The following is a 27,873-nucleotide window of genomic DNA, read 5'->3' on the forward strand; positions in this document are numbered from 1 at the left end:
TTTTCAACAATGAGATGATTCAAACCAGTTCCAATTTGTTCAGTGACAAAGAGAGCCATCTACACCCAGAGAGAGAGGACCATGGGAACTGAGTATGGATCACAATACAGCATTTTCACTCTTTCTTTTATATTTTCTTTACATTTTGTTTTCCTTCTTAGGTTTTTTTTTCTTTCTAGATCCAATTTTTCTTGTGCAGCAAGATAACTATAAATATGTATACATATATTAGATTTAACATATTTAACATGTATTGGTCTACCTGCCATCTAGGGGAGGGGAGGGGAAAATTTGAAACAGGTTTTGTAGGGGTCAATGTTGAAAAAATTACCCATGCATATGTTTTGTAAATAAAAAGATATAATAAAAAAAAAAGAAAAAAAAAGAATTCCTACCTATAACATCCTTGACAAAAGGTTATTTCATCTCCTTGGAAAACTCTCCTGGGAAGGGGCAACCACAACCTCCCCAGCAGCACATCCTGCTGTTGGACAGCTCGCATTCTGAAAGTTTTCCTGATCTTGAACCCATACTTGCCTTTTGGAAGTGTCCATCCATTGGTCCAAAACTAGTCCTTCTGGGCTAAGCATTTCTAGTCTAGACTCTTTTTTAGGAGTCATGCTCTGAAATACTTGAAGACATCTCTTATGTCTCCTCTATGTCTCTTTGGGATAAGAGAAACCAGACTCAAGATGTCAAGACATCTAGAAGAATATTATAACAATGAAGATTTGAAGAAGAAAAACTGGTCATCGTTAGTGTCGACTATCAATTTGACAAGCAAGACGGTAACAATAACGATAGCTAGCATTTACAAGGTACTTCAAGGTTTATAAAGTCCTTTAAATAAAATTTAATTTTATCTTCATAACAACTCTGATAGGTGGAAGGAATTATTCTAATCTTTATTTAAAAGATGAGGAAACCAAGGCAGATAGAAGGAAAATTTCTTACCCAGAGTTACATAGCAAGTAAGGGTATAAGGCTGGATTGGAACTCAGCTCTTCATGACTACAGGTATAGGGGTCTATCTATTGCACTACTTAGGTACCTTTTAGCTGGGGATGAGAACAGGGTCAAGAGAAACCTTTTTAAAAGAGGATAGAATGAATGGAGGGTTAAAGAGCGAAAATATTGGAGAGGGAAGTATGGAATCAAGATCCCTTAGGAGTAGAGAAGGAATAGAGTGCCCAAGTGAATAGGGGCATATTGGAGAAAAATCTTGTGTGAATTGAAGAGGAGGGTGGGAACAGATCCTTTCTGAGGTCCCTCCTAGTTTTGACACTCTGTGTTCTCAGGACCCTCCCAGCTCTGATCTCCTGTGTTCTAAGGGCCCTCCCAGCTCTGACAACCTGTGTTCTAAGGGCCCTCCCAGCTCTGACATTCAAATTTGATGCGTATTTAAGACAAATGTTTTCTACCGCTTCCCCAAAAGCATCTTCTTTATTCTCCCTGAGATACTACAACTTCAGAACTATCAACAACTCTGATATCTAGCTCTCTACTGGAGCTGAGCATGAGAAGGGACTGGTGGGACAATAAACCTTTTATAAGAAGTATTTCACTTTTGACTTCCGTGATTGTTCCCCAAGAACCTAGAGGAACTGGGAGCATTCCTGCTTCCCCAGCCCGTGTCCCTGCCCTAGCATCTTCCTTACTCTACCCCCCAACTTTTCAGGATAAGGGGGGTTTCTGAACTCTCTCTTCATGTAAATAAGGTGTTCATAAAGAGACTGACAGCTGCCGCCATCAGCTGCCACTGGGGCCCAAGCCTGCCAGCAGTGGATCCTGAGCATGATGAGACAACATGAGTGATTAGGGGCTCTCCTCAGCCTGTTGGCTAGAATGACAAAAGGAAGGAGATGATAACTTTTCCTGTCCCCAATCTATTTTTATTTCTCCCTGAACCTTGAAAGACAAGTGTTCCGAGAACATCGCTCTTGCGTGCTGATAAAGACTTTAAGACGTCCCGAGGAGCATTTGTGATCGGAAGGCACCCACGTGGGACTCTGCTTGGTGGGAGGGAGCCGGTGTCAGATGTTGGCTGGAGCCTGGAAGGGAGGGGGATGCTGCAAGGATTCATTGCTCCCTAGAATGAAGTCTTGGGCCATGTCAGAGAAGGCACATGAGGAGAATTGGAGGACCTGAACATCACGGATAAATGGCAAGCAGGGACTCTGGGTTCAAGTGCTGGATTTATCATAGACTTGTCATATCCCCTTCAGTCCATCACCTCCTCTCACTTGGACCTCCCAGTCCCCTCTATGAAAGGGGCAGAGCATTTTTCCTGATGCCTCCCACACCATCTCCCCAGACTAGAGACTGCAGTCTAGACTCTTGTCTCTCCCCCACTCAATAAACCAATTCAGTTGCCAAGTTCTGTTGATTCTCTCTCTACATTATCTCTGAAATCCTTCCTTTTTCTTTATTCTAGCTGTTACCACTTTAGTCCAGGTGTTCATCACTTATCATCTGGACTATTGGACTGGTCACCCTCCTAATTTCTTCAGTCTCTGCCCTCAGTTCCTAAGAGTTCCTGATCCTCCTCTTTGTCATCCAGCTACTTTTTCCTTATCTCTGTCCCTATTCATAATAATCTTAGCTCACATTTCTATAGTTACTGTTTATTAAGCACTTTCTCCACTTTGAGGTAAATAGTAAAAATTGTCATTCCCATTTTACAGATGAAGAAACTGATATGCAAAGAGGTGGACTGACCCGTTACATTTTTACATCTCTTTACAAAGCTGTAAAGATAATCTCCCAGAGGCATAGGTCTCAAAGACCTTCAATGGCTGCCCATTTCCTTGACAATAAAATCCAAACTCCTGAGCCTGACATTCAAGGCCATGCATGTGATCTGATTCTTCCTAGTCTCAATTCACTCTATCCCACTTAGCATGCTGCGTGTTTCAGCCAGATTGGATGGTTGGCTGTTCCCTGATATTGTTATGCCTTTGTCCATATTTGTCTATTTATGCAGTTGGACCTTCCCTCTACACCCCTTTTTTTTTGGAAAGCCTACCCCTCCCTCTTTTTTTCCTCATGGCTTATTTTGGATGCCATCTTCATCTTCACAAAGCCTTCCCTGAGTGGAAATAGCTTCTTCCTCCTCCAATAATCCTGAAGCTTTTTGAGTCTCTCCTCCTTTCCCACTGCCTACCAGCTAATGACTAGTATGCTTAGTCAGGTGGTATAATGGAAAGCTTCTTAAACTGTGGGTCGGGACCCTATATGAGGTCTCATTATGGTTTCTTATCAGTTTGATTTGTATCTCTATTTTATATACCTCTATACCCAGGATCACAAAAAAAGCTTCTCTGGCAAAAGGATCCCCTGAAGACTTGGATTCAAATTCTGCCTCAGACACTAATTGTAAGTCTTAGCAAGTCACTTACCTTGTTTGCCTCAGTTACTTCATATGTCAAATGGAATGAATAAAAGCACCTATTTTATAGTGTTTCTGTGAGGATCAGATGAGACAGTGTATTAAAATGCTTTGTAAGTTTTAAGAGAATATATAAATATATTACTTTTATATGTAGCTATGCATTAACTCCACTCTTAGACTGTAAGCTTCTTGAGGTCAGGGACTGGGTCACTTTTTATCCTAGTGCTGAGAATAGTGGGTCACCCTTGGGGGAGCCATCAAGAAGTCCCTCAGGAGAATGTCCTTACTGGCAAGTGGATGACGACAGAAGCACTGACTTTGTGCCAGGTGGTGGTCTAGGAGATAGTCCCTGGAATCAGCAAGCTTATGCCCTACTGAGATGGGGGCCACACACAAAGAAAAGTAAAAAGAAGTTATCCACAGAATAAATATAAAATAATTTGGGGTAGTGGAGAAGCATTAGCAGCTTTGGGAGAGAGGAGGGAAGGAGAAGTCTCTTGTAGGAAGTGGTATTAGAGGGGAGCCTGCAAGGGAACCAGAAGCTCTGAGAGTCCAGACTTGGGGAACTGGCTGTGCAAAGATGTGGCGATGGGATGGGGTAAATAAGAAATAGCAACTGGTCAGTCTGAGCAGAATGCAGAGAGGGAGGGAATGGAGTCAGCTTAGGAAGGACTTTAGATGCCAACCAGAAGGGTGGATATTTAATTACAGAAGTAATAGGGAGCCACTGGAACTTTCTACATTCTGAACATTCATTCCTGTGAATGACTTGGACAGACTTGTTTCTTAGTGTCAAAATATTTTGGAGGCTCCCTGTTCCCCAGAGCTAAAACTTAGTAAGTAGGCTATGTCCCTAATTTGGCATAACAATAATCCTTTGCATTCTGGAGGGCAAAATCATCCTCTGACAAAGTGGCAAAATTGCTTGGACTGACACCAGGTGCTCGCTGAAGGATTTAGCTCCCCTTATTTCCCAGGGAAGCCCATCACATGTTCAAAATCCTGTCATCGATAGATATTGTACACTTGTGTTCCCATCACAGAATTCTGGGACTGTCCCTGGAGGGTGGCCATGACCCTCCAAAACTTGAGACAATGACTGTTTCCATGGGACCAAAGAACACCTGTATTATCTCAGGGATTGCTAATCATGAGAATTATCTCGAGATCTAAGAGTGATTTTGTTGTGGGACCACTCAACTGCATGAAAAGTCACAGTGGAGCCCCCCTCTCAGGAGGGGGCTTCTGCCAGGAGATGCCATTTTCCTTACTCTAAAATAAAACTTCTGTTTGTGTCCTGACTCTCCTATCTCTGAGCTCCTCTGTTTTGGCTCTGCTACTCGTAGGTTAAAGGCTGATGTCAGAAATATGAGTTTGGAAATCGAGGGGAAGATGAATCGGAGTGGCTCGCTGCAGGGAAATGTATCAGAGGCTGTTTAGTCCAGAGAAGACGTGATGCCCCATAGTGGATGTAGAATTACCGGACCTAGGTAAATGGTTGGTACGATGTGGGAGGGGGAGTGATGAGGTGGCAAACCTGGGTTCCTGGAAGAAAGTGGTGCCCTTGGTAGAAAGAGGGGAGTTGGGAGAAGGGATGAGTTTAGGGAGAGAGGCAACGAATTCTGTTTTTGAGATATCTATGGGATGTCGAGGTGGAGATGTCCAAACATGGCAGAGACAAGGGACCAGAGCTTAGAAGAGAGGGAAAGACTCTTTGTAGACTGTGTGGAGCTGTCAATGACTGAAGGTGTAATGAGTGACTTAGTCCCAAACCCCTGGGCCCTGTGTGGAAATCCTGGCCCCCGGGAGGTTAGTTTGCTCCCCAGCCAGTGACCCTTTGGTGGCAAATTCCTGGCCTGTTTGGGAGGTCACCTTGATGGAAGCTCTCATTGACATGCAACTATTGAATCGGCAGCTTTATTTACCTAAAGTTTCATGCTCTGGCATGAGGACTTCTTAAGGCTCTTCTGATTCAGGTGTATTTGGGCAAGTCAGAGAGTCCATCGGATCATTAGAGAGTGACATCTCCCTCCACCCTCCTCTTCCCTTTAGAACATTGAGTAGCCTCGGGAAATTATCAGCTGTCAGCACTTAGGGTGTCACACACACACACACACACACACACACACACACACACACACCTACTGAGAGAGAGAGAGAAAGAGAGAGAGGGAAGGAGGGAGGGAGAGGGAAAAGGAGAGGGAGGGAGACAGAGACAGAGACAGAGAGACAGAAACAGATGGAGAAAGAGAGGAAAAGAGGAGAGATAACTCTACAGAGAGACAGAGATAGAAAGACAGAATGATAAGACAGACAGAAAGAAAAACAGAAAGACTCAGAGACAGAAACAGAGAGAAAGAGAGGAAAAGAGGAGAGATATCTCTGCAGAGAGTGACAGAGAGAGACAGACAGAAATAGAGACAGAGACAGACAGATGACAGAGACAGAGAGATAGAGACAGACACAGAGACAGAGATAGAAATAGAGAGACAGACAGAGCAAGAGAGAGACCGAGAGAGAGAGAGGGAGAAAAGGAGGGAGGGAGGGAAGAAGAAAGAGGAAAAAAGAAAGACAGAGGGAGGGGAGAGAGAGACACACATAGACACATACACAGAGACAGACAAACAGAGAGATAGAGACAGAGGAGGAGAGATAGAGACACATAGAGAGTGGAAAGAGAGAGAGAGAAACATAGAAACAGAGATGGACGTACGGAGAGTGAGAGATAGAGGCAGAGAGAGACAGAGATAACAAAGGAAATGAGGTCCCAGGTTATGAAACCCAGGGTCAGATAATGACTAGATTTCCTTCCAGCTTGAAAATTCTCTGTTCATTTAGTTTATGGTCTGAGATCTGTTTCAGCTCCAACATTTATATTTTTATGGCTAGGAAGAGTTAACAGTCAGTGAGGGCCCAGAGGAACATTTTATAAGCAGAAGAATAGGCTGAAGATGAATGGAGACGAGGGTATCAGAACAAACATACTGTCCAATCATGCACGCAGGGACCCAGAGATGGACAAAGGAAATTTGCATTGGGGGAAAGGGATCATATACTACCTAAATGGATCAAGGAAGATGAGGTCTCAGGATTATGTGAGGAGCACAGGTAAGGCAGGTGTGGGGAGCTTTTAGCTAGAATTTCACAGGCTCAACAAAGCATTTCGAGAATTCTAGGCATCTCTTAGGTTGTTCTGGAATCCTGGGTATGGCTGTTGTGGAACAGAAAGTCTGGACCATAGCAATAAGTTCTCTTACAATTCGAAAAATCTATGTTCCAAATTTCCCTTTTGCTTTGACACTCTATGTCCAGAGGACCATTCCAGCTTTGATATTCTGTGCTGTAAGGGTCTTCGTAGCTTTGAGGGTCTACCCTTTAAGGCTCTTCCCAGTTCTAGCATTCAATGTGCTAAGAGCCTTTCTAGTTCTGACACTGTGTTTGCTAACCCCTTTTACATTTGAAGACCCCTCCCAGCTCTGACCTCCTGGGTTCTAAGGGCCCTCCCAGCTCTGACCTCTTGGGTTCTAAAGGCCCTCCCAGCTCTGACATCTCAGGTTCTAAGGGGCCTCCCGGTTCTGACATCCCATGTTCTAAGGGCCCTCCCAGCTCTGACATCCCGGGTTCTAAGGGACCTCCCAGCTCTGACCTCCTGGGTTCTAAGGGCCCTCCCAGCTCTGACCTCCTGGGTTCTAAGGGCCCTCCCAGCTCTGACATCCCGGGTTCTAAGGGACCTCCCAGCTCCGACATCCCGGGTTCTAAGGGCCCTCCCAGCTCTGACATCCTCTCTCCTGAGTATTTGTGCAGACCTAGAATTCTATGGCTTTGTAAGTATCCTTCCCTTCTGGGAGCAGGGGGGCCTTCACCTCAGCAAATAAACAGACCCGAGATCCCTCCCTGCCCCCAGCTCCTTTTCAGGGGCTTTTCCTTCTTGTCAATAGAGCCAAACAAGAAAATTGTGTAAACCCAAAGTGACAAGTGTGCTGAGGTAGTTCTGATTATGTGTTGATGTGGCTTCTCAGGCTGTAAGTGAAATGAAATAGGTGCTTAATGGGTTTGGACAGAACAGGGAGCATGGCTATTTTCCTTAACCTGTTTTGGCTCTTCCCCAACAAGGCCCAGAGTAGAATCCCAGTCATGTGTGACTGCCATCTCTACCCTGTCCAGGACTGGTGGCAGAGTCTTGCTCCTGAGTCCTTTGGAGCACATGGAGTGACCTTGGGCTGCTGTCCTCCAGAGGGAGGCCCTGGTCAGCCAGGGAGGAGGGAGCTGAGCTGACCAGGCTACAGAGCAGAAGTCAGGTTACTTCTGGGGATCAAGATGCCCCAAGTCATTTCAGAAGCCCATTAGTCTAATCAGTGTCCATATCGGTGCCCCTCTGTGATGAGCCCCTTCAGCGGCTGCCCAACTTTTGAAGACCTCTGATGAGAAAGACACAAGAAGGACATCCCTGTTTCATCACCATCTCATTGCCCCTTCCATCCCCACGGGCACAGGGGATCACTGCCACGGCTAAGCCCTCAGGGAAAGATTCCTCTGGACATCACTGTTGGTTCTGCCTCCTCCTGAGAAGGGTTTTCATTGCTGAGGAAGGGGAGATTCATTCATTTATTCAGCCATCCAACAGACATTCAACAAGGGAATACTACAGACCGAACACCATTAATACAGTTGGGAAGATGCAAAGTTTAGAAAAGACAAGTGCCCTGCCTTCAGTGAGCCTTCAACCAACAAGATGAGTAAGACATCAAAGATATTTGAGAATCCTATCTTTCATGACACCATAAGTGTACTGGGAGAAATGACAAACAAAAGGCTCTGCCATATCTGAGGGACAAGGTCCATGGGCTGCTGAGGGATCAGGGAAGGCCTCTGGTGGGGGTGGCAACTCACTGGGCTTAGGTGGAAAGCCTTCTAGAACCCAGGAGGGTCTCTAGAACTTCAGATGTCAGATCTGGGAGGGCCCTTAGAGCCCAGGAGGTCAAAGTTGGGAGGGCCCTTAGAACCTGGGATATCAGAACTGGGAGGGCCCTTAGAGCCCAGGAGGTCAGAGCTGGGAGGGCCCTTAGAACTCGGGATGTTGGAGCTGGGAGGGCCCTTAGAACCTGGGAGATCAGAGCTGGGAGGGCCCTTAGAACCTAGGATGTCAGAGCTGGGAGGGCCCTTAGAACTTGGGAGATCAGAGCTGGGAGGGCCCTTAGAACCCAGGATGTCAGAGCTGGGAGGGCCCTTAGAACCCAGGAGGTCAGAGCTGGGAGGGCCCTTAGAACCCGGGATGTTGGAGCTGGGAGGGCCCTTAGAACCTGGGAGATCAGAGCTGGGAGAGCCCTTAGAACCCAGGATGTCAGAGCCGGGAGGGCCCTTAGAACCCAGGAGGTCAGAGCTGGGAGGGCCCTTAGAACCCGGGATGTTGGAGCTGGGAGGGCCCTTAGAACCCAGGAGGTCAGAGCTGGGAGGGCCCTTAGAACCCAGGAGGTCAGAGCTGGGAGGGCCCTTAGAATACAAATTGTTAATAACAGTCAGTTGCAAAGCACTTTGCATATAGTATTTCATTTGATTCTCATAACTATCCTGTGAAGTAGGTGCAATTGTTATTTTAATTTTACAGATGATGAAACCGAGATTAAGAAATTAAGTGACTTGTCCAGAATCACACAAACTAGTAAATGTCTAAAACAGGATATGAACTCAGGTCTTGCCGACTCCAAGCCTACAATTCTAACTGGCTGCCTAGAAAAATACTGAGAGATCATTTTGTCTAATCCTTTTATTTTACAGAGGAGGAAACTGAGGCTCAGATGTTCTAACACATTAGCAAACAGCCTTGTTTTGGAACTAAAATGAATGTTTCCATACCTATGTGTCTGGTCTGTCTAAACTGTACTCGTCCTGAAGGCAGGAGACACGTCTTCTATTTCTTTTATCCCTTACAGCCCCACGTAGCTGTCTCCCAGGTGTTTCAATAACCTTGTATAGAACCAGGTACTCCAGACAGAGAAATATATTTTAAAGCCACGTGTGATTTAAAGAGAATTTAATCTGCATGTCTGGGATTCATTAACACTTATATCATCAAATTAGTGTTTGCTCACAGCTGTTTGATATTCGAAGGGCCTTCTGAGTGTCTTTAATACGCTCCTATAAACCTTTCCCCCCAAAAATCTCAGGATTAGATTTTTAATTTTCTATCCTTCATAGGGGAAGACGACACCGGTGACCCAGCAACAAGAGGAATTATGCTTCAGTCTCTTATGAGGAGTGGCTACCTTTGTAGATAGTCGCTTCTCTATAATTGTAGATGACCACTTGGAGGAAACAAGGGGTTAGGGTTAGATGAGCTGGTTATAATGATTTTTCCTGACTCTGAAATTCTTTAACTTTGTGGTTTTGTGAGGTGTTTAGGGAGCCACCGAGTGAGCCCTCGTCTGGATCTCATTGAAAGGATTTTTGCATCAGGTGGGGGATTGGACAAGCTGACCAATGATGGTCCTTTCGATCACGAGATTCTAGTGGGGGAAGCCTTGGGTGACTTACTCACACTCTCTGTTCCAGCCTACTTAAAATAATCCTGCTCCCTTAGAAGCAGATGGATTTAGAGGTGCTGTGTGGACTCAATGAACGAAAGATTTTCCGCTTTATAAAGCTAGCTGGAGGCAGCCACCAATCAGGGGCCACCCTAGCCCTGTGCGTGCTGACCATCTCTCTCATGGTTCTCAGAAGAGTGGCCACCATGCGTTCATTTTTAATCCTTGGGAAACCGAATCTTTTCTTAGGAGAGGAGGAGCTCTTCTGGCTGATCTGCTGAAGGACCTCACCCTGCTGGGAGCCCCTCCCAGAGAGAGGAGAGCCACTGGGTCTGTCTGTTGTGGGGGTAGAAGATGGATTTAGTTGTTAATCTGATACATATAAAGGTTAATGTAAAGGGCAATGCTGAGGACACATGGTCTACTTCTGGCTCCAGACTCCAGACTTTGCATGTCTGGGGCAGGAAAGGATGTTGAAATGAGAGAATCACGGAATCTCAGAGCTGGAGGCCCCCTCCCCCACTGCCATCCAGACCTGCCCATATCTTTCTGCCCTAGAATGTTCTCTGCTATCATCCCCGGACCGGTGGGGAATCTGGTCTCTGCTTAAACCCTTCCAGTGATGGGGAGCTTATTGCTCCTGAGGCAGCTGGTGACATTTATCATTACCTTTATTAGGAACTTTATTCTGATATTATTATTATTATTATTTTTTCCCCTGAGGCAATTGGGGTAAGTGACTTGCCCAGGGTCACACAGCTAGGAAGTGTTAAGTGTCTGAGGCCGGATTTGATCTCAGACTCTCCTGACTTCAGGGTTGGTGGTTTATTCACTGGGCCATCTAGCTGTCCCTCTTCTGAGATTATTAAGGCAAAATCTCCCCTTTGTGATCACTATCCATCGTTCCCGTCTTGCTGGGTGGGCTCAAGGGAACAAGTCTGATCTTTCCAAAGACCAGCCCTTCAAACAGCTGAAGCCAGCTGCCATTTGCCTCCAAGATTTTTCTTCTCCAGGCTGAACATGCCCAGCTCCTTCAACTGACCCTGATATGACATGACCTCCAGGCTCTGGACGCTATCCATGATCAATGTCCTTCTTCAATTGTGTTGTCCACCTCTGAACACAATGTTCCAGAATCCTCCGGTATCAGTTGTGTCCTTGTACATGCACACACACACACAAAGGGAATGAATGTGGTTTCTGCATAGCAACGTTGGGCAACGATCGTAGGCTGAACCAGATTAAGATACAACTGGGAAACACTTAACAAAATAAATAAAAATACAACAACACAGATAATGTTGTTATTGTTCGAAAACAACAAGAAGTTTTTAGTTTAGTCCCAGATTCAATTTGCCATCGGTCCCCCTGACCCAGTCCACCTGACCCCTCCTGCTTCCATTTTACAAACATCCAGAGTAGGGTAGCAACTTGGTCGTGTATACAACCATCATCAAGATTCAAACCCAGGTCCTTCTGATTACAAATATCATCACTACCTGGTCAGGCCTGATTGATAGAAAGATCTACAACAACGCCTTCCACACAAGCCTCCATATTTGCTTTCTCTCTCCTTCCTCATTTCCCCAGACTCCATCTTAGGCCCAATTCAGCAATTCATTTATTTATCTGAGTCTCAGTTTCTCTGTCTGTAGCAAAAGGTAGCTGGACGAGATGATTCTTACATTTCCTTTGAACTTTACAAACTGTCTATACTAGGGTCAAGATGGGGAGATGTAGGTGAGAATATCACTGTGAAATGGATTTAGCTGGTTAAATGACTGGCATGAGAACGCAGTTCATGGTCAGTTGGAGGGAGATTTATTGGATTGGACTCAGGGCTCTGCTCAGTTCTAAGTTTCTGAAGCTCTGAGCTGTCCATGGTCCTTACATTGTAATCAGTTACGTGGATGGGAGAACATGTGGAATATCTGTCAAATTTGCAGTTGAGAGGAAGCAAGGAAGAAGAGCTAAGATGTCCATGGATAGAGTCAGCATCTGAAAAGAACTTAGTGGAGAGATCCACAGGCCAGATGTGTGAGGTGAACTGGAATATGAGGAGGGTTACAAAAAAATCAACTTCACAAATGCAAGATGGGAATGATGGAACCACAGATCTATAGTCATATAAGAGACCAATGAGTCTTATCTTAGAAATGATGGAAATGGGGACCAGAGAGGGGGAGTCATGTGCCCCATGGCAGTCAGGAGCTGGAGTGAGATTGGAACTCGGGTCTTCTGACTCATCGTTGCTACTCCTCAAACATGGAAGGCACTTGACAACATTAGACAATAATTTGTGAGTAAAAGAGAGGATGGTTTTAAGTTCATTATCCATCCACACAATATAACATGGTAGCCCCTAAAGCTAATACTCTCCAGACAGTATTGAGAGAAGAATGATGTCCACATCGAGAAATGACAGAGCTGCCTTATTGTTTCCTGATCAGACAAAATCTGGGGTGTTGGGAAGTACCTTTAAGTACTGGAAGGATTGCCTTGGGTGGAGAAGATTTTGTTTGACCTCAGAGAATAGAATTAGGTCAAGGGGTTGTTTTTGTTGCTTGTCTTTCCTTTTGCAAAATAATCAATGGCATCATGGGGTGATGTTTTGACTTGTATATGAATTGGATTGAAGTGAGTCAGAGTTGCACATTCTCACTTTCTCTTTCATTGAAATCCAGTGGCAAGACAAAAGTCAAGGATAATTAGTTATGGCCCCGGGGTGCAGTGAATGTTTGTGGTGTCTATTTTTTTTTAAGACGATCAGAATTAAATTATTTGACTAAGTTCATATAGCTAGTAAGTGTCTGAGGCTAGATTTGTACTCCTTCTGATTTGTCAGTGTTCTACCGATTGTACCACCTCGCTGCCCCCACATCAGTGTTTTGATGTCTGACCACACTCTAAGCATAGTTCTTAGACCTTCGAGACTGGTGGAACAAATTGTTCTCATCCTCCATTAACATGCTTGGGGTAGCCATCCCCCTAACTCACTTCAAATCCATTGGCTACCCTCAATCCAGTTTAACTCACTGATGAGATGGTGTGGAACTGAATATGCTACAGCTTCTTGGAACCACAGCTGAGAGTTGAGTGACAGTCCTGAAGACCCCATTTATCCCAGAATCCCTATTCTGTATTGTAAGAATTTTCTAGATAAAATATTCTGTTTTCTAAGTGCACTAAATCTCTATTGCTTAGAGAAATCCCAATGAAAACAACTCCGAGGTTTCACCTCAAATCTGTCAGATAAGCTTCTATGACAGAAAAAGAAAATGACAAATGTTGAGGGAGTTGTAGGAAAATTGAGACATAATTGCATTGTCAGTAAAGTGGTGAACTGATTCAACCCTCCTGGAGAGCAATTTAGAATTATGTCCAAAGGGATATAAAATCATACATATCCTTTCCCCAGCAATACCTCTACTAGTTCTGCATCCCAAAGAGATAAAAAGCAAAAAAGGAAAAGGACCCACATGTATATGAATATTTATAGCAGCTCTTTCAGTGGGAGCAAAGAATTGGAAATCGAGGGGATGCCCTTCAATTGGAGAATGGCTGAAGAAGTTATGTTATATGATTGTGATGAAATGCTATTGGACGTTAAGAAATGATAAGCAGGGTGCTTTCAGGGAAATCTGGAAAGACCTGCATGAACGGATGTGAAGTGAAGTGAGCAGAACCAGGAGAACAGAGTGCACAGTAACAGCCATATTGTCTGATGATCAACTGGAAACACTTAGCTGTGCTCAGCAATAACGATGATCCAAGAAAAATACAGTCTGCCTCCAGAAAAAGAACTGATAAAGCCTGAATGCAGATTGAAGCACATTTAAAAAACTTTATTTTTCTTATTTTTTTGGTTAATGTTTTCTTTCGTAACATGACTAATGTGGAAATGTGTTTTGCATGACTGCACATATATAACCTATATCAAATTGCTTGCCTTCTCAATGAAGGAGAAGGAGAGGGAGAGAAGGAGGAAAATGTTGAGCTCAAAATTTTAAAAAAGGCTCTTAAAAATGCTTTACATGAAATTGAAGGAAAGTAAATTTATAAAAAAGAGAATTTACTGTATTCCTAGGGCCTTACCGGCTCTGACATTCTGTTTTAAGTGTCCTCTCAGTTCTAACATTCTATATTCTAAAGATTCTCCCAGTTCTAACATTATGGGTTCCAAAGGTCTTCCCAGCTCTGACATCCTGGGTTCTAAGGGCCCTCCCAGCTCTGACATCCTGAGTTCTAAGGGTCTTCCTGGCTCTGACCTCCTGGGTTCTAAGGGCCCTCCTGGCTCTGACCTCCTGGGTTCTAAGGGTCCTCCTGGCTCTGACCTCCTGGGTTCTAAGGGTCTCCTTGCTCCTGTGTTCCAATTGCTCTCCCCCATGTAGTGACAGATGAGCACTGTTCTGGCCTTCTCCCAGCATTCCTCCCTTTTCCAGTCCCTCCCCACAGGATGTGCATCCCAGCCTTTGCTGCCCACCTCCTCATCACAGAGCTCCCTTCCTGTTTTCTAGCTGGCATCCCAAACTGCTCAGAGCAGAGAATGTCAGCTTGTTCATGTTTTATAAAGAGCCAGAGCCATCCTGCTCAGCCTATCAATAACCATCCCGATAATAGTCATCAGGTTTGTCAGCATGGAACCAGAGGAGCTTCCTCAGGCAAGTTCCTTCCCCACTAGTCTGTAGGCTCTGCAATGCAGAAACTCTGCCCACTGACCTCTTTTTCAACAGAAAAGCTTGAACAAGGCCCTGAAGAGCCGTCCATTTGTAGCCGCCACCATCAGTTGTGGACCCTCTTCCCTGCAAATAAGCAGCTGGATAAATAGAGTGACACTCTAGTCCGGGGGATAGCTGGATGTCCTCGCACCCCCCAGCCAGGATTGTGATTTAGTTGTTGGCAACATGCAGCAGATAAAGCACTGGACTTAGAATCAGGAAGACTCGTCTCCATCATATTAAATCTCAGACATTTACAAGACTCTGGACATGTCACTCACCCCATTTGCCTCAGTTTCCTCATCTGTAAAATGAACTGGAGAAGGAAATGGCAAACCGCTCCAGTGTCTTTGACAAGAGGATTGAACAACCACAAAACACAAAGTGCCAGTTAAGTTCTGTCCATCATTTGGGGATTGGGAAAACAATTGATGTTGAACTGAATTCAGAAATGAACCTACTCTTTAAGTAACAAGTCATATTCACAGGAGCAGAGGATTTACAGGTGGGAGATTATTTAGAATTAATTTAGACCAACCCTCCTCTTTCTAGAGCTGGGGATAGAGGTCTTAGAGAGATTAGATCCCTTTCCTAAGGTGACATAGGTAGGAAATCTAATTCACTATTTTGAAAACAATCAGCTGAATTCTACCCAGTGGCTAAGTATTTAAAAACACTTGGTAACTGCAGTAGCTTGCTTAAGCAGTCATTGGGAATCATGGGATGTTGGAGCCCACCACCTTGCTGTTCCTTCCCCTAGACACTGGGCATTTCCCCCGACTTTCCCCCAGGCCTGGAACTCTCCCCTTTCTTCATCTTTGCCTCCCAGCTCACCCAGCTTCCTTGGGGTCTCACTAAAGCCCCACCCTCTACAAGAAGCCTTTCCCACCCCCACCCCCCCAGTCTTCCTGCTGAGAGCTCCCAATTTATCTTGCTTCTATCTTAAATGGCGAGCTCTCTGAGAGCAGGGACCAGTGCTTTCCTTTGTTTCCCCAGCACTTGATATAGGGCCTGGCCCCATGTTCAGTCTCTGTGACTTGTGTATCAATGCTTCCATGAGGTTCTCTTGGCAAAGATACCGGAGGGATTCGCAAACAGGGGTCATTCAGCTAGTAAGTGTCTGAGGGCAGATTTGAACTCGAATCCTCCCACTCAAGCTCTATTCGCTGAGCCCTCTAGCTGCCCCAGACTCAGTGATAGCCTGGAGTACAGTAGGCTAGGGTCAGTCATTTATAGTCAGGGTCTAGTCTAGTCATTTAACTTCTCTCTCATTTGTAAAATGGGCATTGTGCCATTCATAATACTCATAAAATTGCTGTGATGTGATAATGTATTGGACAAATGCCTTGAACACAGAATTTCAGAGCTTTGGAGAAACCAAGAAGCCATTTTTTTATATTTCTGCCTCCAGTTTCTCCAGATGGCAGAACTGAGGCCCAGAGAAGGCACATGCGTTGGCCAGTCACACAACTAGTTGGTAGAAGAATCAAGATTTGAATCCGGCATTTCCCACCCTCACACCCATGGTTTGTTCACCTCATCACACTGCCTCTGTAATCTAACTTCCCTTGGAAGAGTTTACCTGGGTCCATACAGCTTTAGCTTCAGATGGGGCCAGTCTTCTTGGATACTTATTTGTCAGAACAGGAATGGGAAATAATCTAATACTTTGCTTCTGGGCTGCCTTTCTCTTTCCTAGCCAATAGAATAAAAGGCTAAACTGTGTCCATTGAAGGGAGAGGTCAGTCCTTTGGAGGCAAAGATGCAGAGCAGACAGGAGATAGCCTGTGTGACCTTGTACAAGTCACTTAACTGCTTCAGTTTCCTTATCTGTGAAATGGGGTTAATAATAGCATCTGTCTCTTAGAGTTGTTGAGAGAATCAAATGAGATTCTTGTAAAATGTCGAGCACAGTGACTGGCACATCTATCAATAATTGCTTGTTTCCTTCCTTTCTTGAGAGGTTTTAATTATCTAGAGATGATAGTCTAATTCCTTCGTTTTAAAGATGAGAAAACCGAGGCATTCATTAAAGTTCACTGCCCAGTGTGCCATAGATGCTGTCCTGAACAGTCTAGCTCCATAGGCAGAGTCACCCCCCAAAATCAATGGAGTCTGAATTGGGATAAAGGAGGGAAAAGACCTTTCTGGTCAATCCTTTCTCCACAGAATAGTAGAAACAGCAGGGACCTGAATCCCTGGAGGATCTAACATTTTATTGGTCTCTGGGGCATGAATCACACTTGTCTGGAGGAGGCTTCCTGGCCCTTGATGGACGTGTTTTTCCTTTGTGGCTGTGTTTTTCCTACTAGATCAAATGCTATTAAAAAAATAAATCAACAAATAATAAGCACATGGGGTTCTTGTATTTTCTACTCTCTCCCGGTTAACATGTGGCCATGAAGATGTGTTCTGCATTAGAAAATTGTCCATAAGGACCTTGGAGGTCACTGTGCACCTTCCTTGTCTTATAAATAGTAAAGATTTTACCAGAAAGTAGAAAAAAGAGAAGGAAGGACAAGGCAGCAAGAACACGTTTAATGATGTTGGGATCGAATTTTAACAGAAGGGTAAACTGAGGCAGATTTTTGCGCAAGATATTATTTATTAGCAGGTTTGTGCTACTTGTCAATAAATGGTGTCAATGGCCTGTCTCCATTCGTGCCCAAGATCCAGAGCAAAAAGACAGCTCTCTTTCTATGGTTTTGGGCATTAGTACACAACAAAGAAAAGGACAGAATAGATGATATCATGAGGTTAAAGGCAATGATTGGTTACAGAGCTAAGACTCTGGTTGAAAGTTTGGTAGATTTTTAAGGGACTAAGGAGTGCTCATTGTCTGAATCCAGGTGTGAGATAGTGGCCCCGACTTTTGGATAGTATATCCTTGGAGGTTGGCCCTATGGACTAAAAAAGATACCAGGCCCAAGCTCTCCTATTCTCTTACCCAATTTCTCCTCAAGGTTAGCAAAATTCCTTGAGGTACAAGAGCTGGATTTTTTTTAAACACTTAACCCATTACAGGCCAGCTGAATTCTGAACCAAGTTTAGAGACAAAGGACCAAGACTTAAGCAGTTACAGAACAAAAGCAGTGAAAAAGCGAAATCAATCCCTTGTAAATAGGATCAATAAGAAAATGATATCGGATCAATTTTAATCTTCTCAATGGCCGAAGAAGGGGCCTGGTTATGTATTGAATGCAAAGGATAGTAGACAGGCTGAAAGCCTGGAAACTTCTCTGGAAAGAGCCAGAAGAATAAATCAGTCAATAGGGATTTATTAAGTGCCAGGACTGTAACAGTGATGGGGATACAAAGACATCAATGAAACAAGGCCTGCCTTCAAAAGCCTCTTGTGTATTGGATGGATCTGCTACGGGAGATTTATCGACACTCTTGGATGCAAATGGTACAGGAGGAAGAAATGGGGATGAAGTCTATAGGCTTCCCCAGATGAACTAAAGGGTCTATAACACACACACACACACACACACACACACACCTTAAGAAAAGCTAATTCTGACATCTTAGAACCTAGTGCAGTGCTTGAAATATTGTAGTAGTAGTCGCTGTTATTATTGTAGTTGTAGTAATGCATTTATATAGCATTTCACAAATATTACCTCATCATCTTCTCAACAACCCTGTGAAGCTGGTGCTATTATTATACTCATTTCACAGCTGGAGAAACTGAGGCAGAGACGTTAAGTGACTTGCTCAGTGCCAAAGAATTACTAAATGTCTGAGGCCAGGGAATAGTGATGGCACAGTGGATAGAGCACTGAATCAGGAGGACCTGAGTTCAAATCCGACCTCACTTAATATTTCCTCATCAAAACAACAACAAGAAAAACCAAAAATCAAACCAAAACAAACAAACAAAAAAAACCAAATTTGAACTCAGGTCTTTCTGACTGCAGGACCAGAGCACTAAAGAGGAAGCCCCAACTGCCTCTAGGTACTTAAATGCTTCCCGAATGAATACATTTCTCTCTAAATGGTTCCTACAGATAGAAAAATCTAGGTATTGCTGTAGTGAGGCAGGAAGCTGCTGCCATAGTGCAGAAAGCATTGGCTTTGGAGTCAGAAAGATCTTCACTAATTCAAATCTGGCCTCAGACACATAAATAGCAGTGAATTATTTAACCCTGTTTTCCTCAGTTTCTTCATCTGTTAAAAAATAAGCTGGAGAAGGAAATGGCAAAACTACGTCAGTATCTCTGCTAAGAAAACCCCAAATAAGGTCACAAAGAGTCAGACGTGAGTAAAAACAACTCAACTGTTAAGTTGAGGCAGGGCCCGATGGGAGCCAATAGTGCCTAAGAGTATGGCCAGGTGTGTATGTGTTTGTGTGTGTTTATTAAGAGGCTTCTGTTGAGGTTTTGCTTCAACTCTCTCAGTTCCAGGTGAGATCTCGCTAAACAAACACAATCTAATTCTATTATGAGTCTATTGCCAGGCTCTCTGCATAGAAATGGACTTGTGACAGCTGGTCCAGGAAAGCCCATGTGTGTCTGCAGAGCAGCATCAGGGAGGTCATGGCACATATTAGGATGCCTGTTGCATCTTTCTACCTGGGGCTTCCTACCCAAACCAGATCAGTTCTGAAACTGCAACAATATCATGATTACCAGGTGCCAGAAGAGGCATCCGTGGAGTAGTGAGAAGGCTGAGCTAGTTGTATGGAGCTCAGGGTTACAGTTACAGTTTTACAGATAAATCACTGTGAGATATTGGATAGATCAATTCTCTCAGCCTCAGTTTCCCCTTTTTCTGAAATTTATTTATACTAGATTTATACTAGATATACTAGATAATTTTTAAAGATTCTTCTTGCTCTGGTAATTCTATATTCTAACATTTGTTCTAAGGTTTTTTCCCAGCTCTGCCATTCTATGTTCCAAGGATTCTAAATTTTCTTTCAAATCTGATGTTCTCTGTTCTAAAAGCCCATCTAGATTGTACATTCTTTTAGAAAATGTCAATAGCATTTTATTTTCCAAATACATATATAGTTTTCAACATTCATTTTTGTAAGATTGTGTTCCAGATTTGTCTCCCTCCTACCGTTACCTCCCCCCTCCCCAAGACAGCAAGCAATCTGATATTTCTGTATTTTAAAGACCCTGCCAGCTATGAAATTTTATGTTTATAGCATCTTAAGGTCCCTCTCAAATCTGACATTTTCTGTTCCAAAGCTCCTCTCAGCTCTGATAGTCTCTGTTCTAAGAGCAAATTCTGATTTCTAAGTACCTTCTCAATTCTGCCATTTAGTGTTCTAAGGGCCATCCCAACAATTGCATTCTGTGATTTAAAGGCCCTTCCAGCTCTGACATTCCCTGTTCTAAGGGCCCTCCCAGCTCTGACATCCTGTGTTCTAAGGGCCCTCCCAGCTCTGACATCCTGTGTCCTAAGGGCCCTCCCAGCTCTGACATCCTGTGTCCTAAGGGCCCTCCCAGCTCTGACATTCCTTTTTCTAAGAACCCTTCCAGTTCTGACATTCCCTGTTCTAAGGTTCCTCCCAGCTAGGACATTCCATGTTCTAAGAGTCTTTCCACCTGGGACATCTGATGGCTCTGACTTCTTCAGTCCCTCCTGCTCTCCCACCCCAATCTCCACCCCGTTTTTGGATGTCTTGTCTCCACATCTCCCCAGATGTTTCTTCTGCTCAGGAAGAGCCCTTCTTTCCCTCTCCTTTTTTTCTCTGACCTCAGGTGGGCATGGCAACCACGAGGGAAGGGTGTGAGAGAAGGGAAAACATCAATGGACAAATATATCAACATGAAAGACACATTGGGGCCACTCAATCCATACTAATTGGATCAGTGTTTTTCTGGAAGATGCTGAGATGGGGGTGTTGTAGGATGCAATTAGCACTCAGGGCTGTCATATTCCAGGTGGCCAAACGACCACTTAGGAGAAGACTGGAGGGATAGACTTAGCACATTATCTTTTCAATAGAAACACCTGGATGGTGACATAACACCTCTTCTCTTCAGCTCAGAGCCCCTGGCAGACTTTAAGATAGAATTCATCATCACCCCGACGGTCCTCTGGGAGCTGGTAAAGGCGCTGGCTATATTACCCAGACTTTCTTCCAGGAAAGTAAAGCAGTTTGTCTAAGATCACTATGAATGGGCCCATGAGACATGATTTGAACTCGGCTCTCTTGATTCCTGGTGATAGAAGCCACCAGGCTTTTGTTTCTTTAAAAGGAGCACAGGAATCTCATTAATTATCTATTGGGAAACATTAGCCAGTGAGCCCAGGCAGGGAAGGATAGAACAGATAGGAAGGATAATTAATGTCTTGCATGACCTTGGTCCAACCTTTCTTTCCCTAGGACTCGGTTTGTAAATGTAAACTCAGCTGTAAAATGGGAGCATTGGAGTAAAATTTTTGCAAAATTCCTCCCTGTATTCTAAGATCTTTCCAGCTCTTTGTGTTTTAATGTTCCTTCTACACCTTCTACACCTACATTCTACTTTCCCTTGCATTTCCAACTATTGGCCCTTGGATATCAAGTGATGAAAATCATTCTCTGTGTCTATCCCAACTGACCTGTCCAACTTGCTCCCAATCCCAATGCAGATACCACACAGCAGTTCCTATCAGACAGAGGCAAGAAGGATGGCCACCTCCTTCATGCTTTGTGATCTGAGAGTGTTTTCTTACTATAATTAGTAATCACTGCAGTTCTCTCTTCTGGTGGTCAAAACAGTCAGTTTTGGGTTTAACTTCCCAGCACAGAAGTTCCCAGATCTGTTAGCTCTCAATCTCTTTTTTCCTTGGGGGTTTCACCACTGCTGGTTATTTAGGAGATGGGTCACAGCAGCCTATGCAATGGCTCTCTAGGGTAGTGGCTTGGGGTGGGCAAGATATTCATTGGGCCAAAAATCAGTGGTTCAGATAATTTCCTTTGCCTTCTGTGCTTGCCTGATAAAGCACCAAAGTACTAAAAAGAACTGGGATCTTAGAGACTTCTGAGCCAATCCTTTCTTTTTAAGAAACAAGAAAATTAAAGTTCTGAGAAAGGACATTTACACAATTAGAAAATACACAGCCAAAATTCAAACTCAGCTCTTTGGTTTTAAGTCCAGAAATTTTCAGATAGTGATCTTGATTTCATAACTTACGCAAGCTGTTGTCCCATCCTGGAACTTCCCTTTACTTTTGGGACCTTCTCGGTCTGGACATTCAACTATTCCAGTGGCTTTTTCAGTCTGGAATATTCATCTATCAGGCCAGCCCTCTTATGCCTTTGAAGAGTTCTTTCTGGGGTCTTTATTTGGGAGAGAGGATGGCCCATATTCATTTCCTTGAGTCTGCTCCAGTTTCCAGATTTTAAAACTCTGTTCCCCTTCCCCCCATCAGATGTCGTCTTCTTCCTCACTTTTATTCTACCCTTTTCAGTTTCCTTTTATCCATCGCCTTCCCTCATTACAGTGTAAGTGGAGGACAGAAATTGTCTTTCTTTTTGCTTAGCACAGTATCTGGCACACAGTCAGCACTTAAATGCTTGTTAACTTGCTTTCTTCATGGTGTATCAGAAAAATCACTTTATGTGGAGTCAGAGGAAGCCTGCTGGAATTCTGCTTCCCTTTGCTCATCTGTAAATGAGAATGTTGTATGGATAACAACTGGATGGCCGGGGTCCTGGGATCCCTTGGAGGCAGCACCGAGCTTGGAGTCCCAGGATTTAAGTTCAAATACAATCTCTTTCTCTTCCTCCCTGGGTGACCTTGGACACTTTTCACTTCATCTCTCTTGCCCCAGTTCTCTCACATTAAAGGAGCAGTTTTGAATTAGGTGGCTTCCATTGTCCCCTCTGATGCTGGGTCCCTTTTGATCCTCTAGGTTTTAAACCTCTAGGTTTAAATCCTATAATTCTTCTATTATTCCAGAACAGAAGGCCAGGCATGTAGCTATTTCATTAGTCCCAGATGCCATGCTCCTCGATGCCATCTATTTCCACACTGGCTCATTGGAAGCCAACGGTAGCAGCTCCACGACAAGCATATCCAATTTTCATCCCATTAGCCTGAAGGACTCCTGACTAAATCTCCTTGGGAATTATCAGTCTTTCCACCTCTTCTTGGTCCTTTCCCCTCTCTCTGGACCTTTCTCTTTCCGGTATTCTGAGTCCTATTCCACTGATGTTCCACAAAATATCCCTTTGATATTTTAAAAGTCCTGGCTTATCATCTTCACATATTTCATGTAAATAGATATGAAAAAAATATATATTATTTAGATGAAATGGCTTTAACAAGTAAGTGCCAATTAGAGAGACCAAGTGCAGGTGTTAAATTTGCAAGCAATCAGCTTTCCAAGAAGACAGAAAGGTGCATGGGTAGCAGGATGTCTCTTCTCCCCTTGCCTGGTGGGGGGCCAGTGCCCTTTACCCAGTGTGGGATTCTTGGAATGGTTTATTTCCACCAGCCTCGTCCTTGGCTGCTAATGGGAGTCACTAGCTTCCCTTATGTCTCCTGTTGTGTGGGAGAAATGATGGAGTGGGCAGGAGAGATAGATTGGACTAGTTAATTTAACATTTCTTGCTCTAACTCTCTCTGTTCAAAGGTACCTCCTACTTCAGACATTATGTGGTCTTAGGTTCCTCCAGTCCCGATTCTCTCTTCCAGCTCTACTACTCTATGCTCATTCATTAAACATTAATAAGGATATACTATAGTCTATATTCTATGATCCTTCCTAGCTCTGACACTCCATGTTTCAAGGCCCTTTCTAGGTCTGATATTCCATGATTTTTCCCTTTCTTTTTCTCCCCAATCATATTTTATTTTTCCAAATACACATAAAAATAGTTTTCAACATTCATTTTTGTAAGATTTTGAATTCCACATTTTTTTCTCCTCCTTCCCTCCTCCCCTTCCCAAGATAACAAGCAATCTGAGATAGGTTATATATGTACAATACTTTTAAAGTTATTTCCATATTTGCCATGTTGTGCAAAAAAACTCTGGGAAAAAAACACAAGTAGAAAAAAAAAGCAAACCAAAAGGGTGAAAATGTTGTGCTTTGATCCACATTCAGTCTCCATAGTTCTCTCTCTTAATGTGGGTACCATTTTCTATCCCAAGGCTATTGGAATTGTCTTGGATGACCAATTTGCTGAAAGACCTAAGTCTACCATAGCTGATCATCACACAATCCTGTTGTTAGTGTATACAATTTCATTCCATGTTCTAAGGGCCCTCCCAGCTCTGACATCCTGGGTTCTAAGGGCCCTCCCAGCTCTGACATCCTGGGTTCTAAGGGCCCTCTTAGCTCTGAAATCCCAGGTTCTAAGGTCCCTCTCAGCCCTGACCTCCCGAGTTCTAAGGGCCCTCCCAGTTCTGACATTCTCTAAAGTTCCTTCTAATTCTACCATTTTATATTCTAAGGTCTCTCCCAATCCAGATACACTTTTAGTTTGTAAAATGACTGTCTGGATGATTTGAGAGAGATCCAGGAAGACTGTTTGCTCAAGAGCTTTCCAAAAGAAAATTATTGTCTATTGATATTCAACTCCATCAGTCTCCATCCTCCTCATTCTGTGCCCTCCTCCTCGTTCCCCTTCCAACAGCCCAAATCCAGACAAGCAGCCGGTTGCCAACAAGGCTGTGACTGATGTTCCTCTTTGGGGACAGCATCTGGGTATGAGTTGGTGGGAGAGGATACCATATAGGAGTAGAAACAATTCTTTGACTGGGTCCTGGTGTCTGAGTGACCTTGACCTCTGACTGGAGCTGTTCTTAGCCAGGGGAGAAACGAAAAGCTACCCTCTGGTCCAGCAGGCTGAGGTCCGGATTCCACTGCATCTAGGTGGATTTATATGTGATTCTTTTCTGTACGCAAATCTTGGGCTCCACAGAAATTTTCAAGTGCCTTTTACATGGCCACTTCTGTGGCTCTAGGGATATAGGAGTGAAGTTCAGATTACTACCAGGGCAAGGGCAGGTTGCTCCAGCTTGGGAAATTCACTCTGGATCTGTTTTCCATTCTGTAATTGTGAGCATTGGAAGGGATCATCTCCTAGAATCCCTTGGAGGCTTGTTGTCAGACCCAAATTCCCTTATATTCCTGACATTTTCTGTTTTAAGGTCCCTACAGCTCTGACCTCCCGGATTCTAAGGGCCCTCCCAGCTCTGACCTCCCGGATTCTAAGGGCCCTCCCAGCTCTAACCTCCTGGGTTCTAAGGGCCTTCCCAGCTCTGACATCTTTGTTCCAAGTCCCCTTCCCCCACTTCTGACGTTCCATGTTCTAAGGTCCTTTCAGACATTATTGCACGGCTTCCTGCATATCCACCCATATGCTTTCCGGCACCCTGCACACATACACCACTTGGTCGCCACGCTGGTACTGCTCCATGATGCTCTCCTCTTTAAAAGGAGGGGGCTGGCCTAGATGCCCCCCAGTTCCCCTCCTGCTCTGACCACCCACATAGCCGGAGAGCCACCCTTCCCCCTCCTCCTGACGTCCCTGTCCTAGCGGTCCATGCTCCGGATCACTCTCCAGTCATCTCCTGTACAGACACCAGCAGAAGGGGCGACATAAAACTCCCTTCTGTTTCTCCGTTTACCAGCTTTTAGCTTTCAAACAGCATTAGCCCGGAGGCTAATTTTCTGCAGTTTCCAGTTGTTCAGCCCCATTTATTGTGCCTGACACTGTGAATGCTTTCTCTATTGATTCTTAGCTATATTAACTTTTTTCTCTCCCCTCCCCCTTAACCTCCCCACATGCCCAGCAGTTTTCTGTATAGCAATTAGGTAGTGGCAGTGACAATGTGGGGTGCTCGCCGCTGCCTTTCAATTACCATCACAGTAAATACTACTTACTTTTCACCTCCGGATTCTCCCAGTCTCTCTCGGAAGGAGGACTTTGCTTAAATGAGCACTCTCTCCAGCCTGACACTCCAATCCTCGGCCTGATCAATAAGACCATCGCTGCACGGGGCTCCCCAGAGACCTCCCCAGTTCTGCTAATTGGTTGGGGGAGAAGACTGAGCCTGTTCAGCTGGAGCCGGGGTGAGGGGGGTAGGGAGGAGGAAGATTTCCCGGCTTCCCATGGGCGGGGAGGTGAGGATGCTGGGGCTCCTGTCCCGGGTCCTAGTTCAGGAGACTGGACAGGGAGGAGAGAGCCCGACAAGTTCTGGGAATGACTGAGAATGGAACCCTCCCCACAGGGGTAGTTTGGGCCGCAGGCTTTCTTAAAGTTGTTCCATTTGTGACTTCTTTTCTCCCAAGAAAGTTTTACTCCATCCTGGGTATATAAGGATATAAAATAGCTGTACAAATCAAACATTTACAGATAATCATACTTTTGTGACCCCCACATTCAGTTAGGAAACCCCATCCTGGGTTCTAGCAATCCAGGTTCTAAGGGCCCTCCCAGCTCTGACCTCCTGGGTTCTAAGGGCCCTCCCAGCTCTGACCTCCTGGGTTCTAAGGGTCCTCCCAGCTCTGACATCCTTGGTTCTAAGGGCCCTCCCGGCTCTGACTTCCTGGATTCTAACACAATTTAAGAAAGTTCAGTTTAGGGGAGAGAGCACTGCCCTGGGATTCAGAGAGGATTCTGGAAGACTCTCTGCTCATTCCTTCCCTGATGGTGATATTGGGCAAATTCATGGGCTTTGAGCTTCCATTTCCCCTTCTGCAAAGTGACAGGGCTGCATTATTCCCTATTCCAGTTCTGGCCTTCAGAGTTTCAGAGGTAGACCAGATCTGGCTAGCCCTCTAGTCTGGACCCCCAAAGGAATTCCTGCCAGGTGGTCTGCCAGCTTCACTTGCAAGTCCTCCAGTGAAGGGGAACCCAATTATCTCCAGCCCTTTTTAATTAGAGAACAGCTCTAGTTGTTAAGATGCTTTGTCCCTGAAATTGAATTTGTCCCTTTGTAATTTCCCTCTGTTGCTCAAAGATCTGGTTTTGGAGCTAAATCTAAACCCTCATACAATGATAGCCCTTCAGGTACCTGAGGACAGACCATCATCCCTGAGTCTTCTCATCCACAGTCTGATCACTGAACCCATGTATGGCACAGACTCCCAGGCCTTCTCCATCCTAACTGCTCTCCCATGAATATGGTCCAGATGATGAATGTCCTTCTTAAACAGTGCTCAGAACTGAACACGGCACTGCAGATGAAGTCTGATGAAGGTAACATATATGGGACTAGGGCCTTCCTATTTTTAAAACTGGTATCTTTCCTCAGATTACCTTCAATTTTTTCAGATGTTCATCCACCACTGAGTCGGGCTCCTGGGGATCTAGTATTTTGTTCTAAGATTCCATCTAGATATAACAGTCTTTGATTATGAAATTTCAGGGTTTCAGGCACCCTCCAAGAGACTGATCTTCTCCTAAATCTCCTTCCCACTGGACTGCCTCACTGCTGCCAACTTGTCTTATTGGAGTCATTCCCTTGGGTTAAGGAACCAAGGCCTCTCTTAATGAAATACACATTACCTGGCACAGGGGGAAGCAATCCAATCTATTAGCATCCACTGAGCATATTAGCATAAATTAGTTTTTCAAATTAACAGCCTCTCAGGACCCTGAGGGAATGGGGGGTAAAACTAGTATCTTTGAATTAGGCTCCGGGGGTGGCAAGGACCAGGAGGTTAGAGGAAATCCAGAGCAGGGTAGGGCCTGCCAAGCCAAGTCAAGCAGGGGGCATCCAAAGCACACAAGTTGGAGCCGGGTTCAAGCTGCCTCTTATTTGTTCCTTTTTCCTATCTTAAGGGAACAAATAGCAGTTCTGAGATGGAGGAATCCAGGCTTAGAGGTGATCACTGAAGTTCTAGAGTTTCCCCTGAGCAAGAGCTGAAGGGATATAGAGGAGAACTCTCCTGGTAATTACTCCAAATGCACGTGGAGATGAATGATGAGAGGATTTGCCCAAGACAGGCTGTTTTATCAGCAGGCATAGGTCAGGAATTATTTGGACAGTGCCGAGCCAAGGTGAAATGCAAAATGCCTAATTAGCAATTCTGAAAGCTGCTTTATTTTCTGGGAGTTTCAAGTATCAGCCACTGAATGAATTGAAATAGTAGTTATACATGACATGATTGAATTCTGATACTATTTGTTTTGTCAAATGCTAACTTGACTAACACTTTTTTTGTGTCTGTAGGAATATATTATTTATCCCATGCAGGATTCATATTGTATAGTGAATACCTTTTCACTCCCCTATTTTCACTCCCCCTTTGATCCAGCAGTGTTACTACTGGTCTTATATTC

Source organism: Sarcophilus harrisii, chromosome 3 (genome assembly GCF_902635505.1).
Source record: "Sarcophilus harrisii chromosome 3, mSarHar1.11, whole genome shotgun sequence".
Taxonomy (NCBI): domain Eukaryota; kingdom Metazoa; phylum Chordata; class Mammalia; order Dasyuromorphia; family Dasyuridae; genus Sarcophilus; species Sarcophilus harrisii.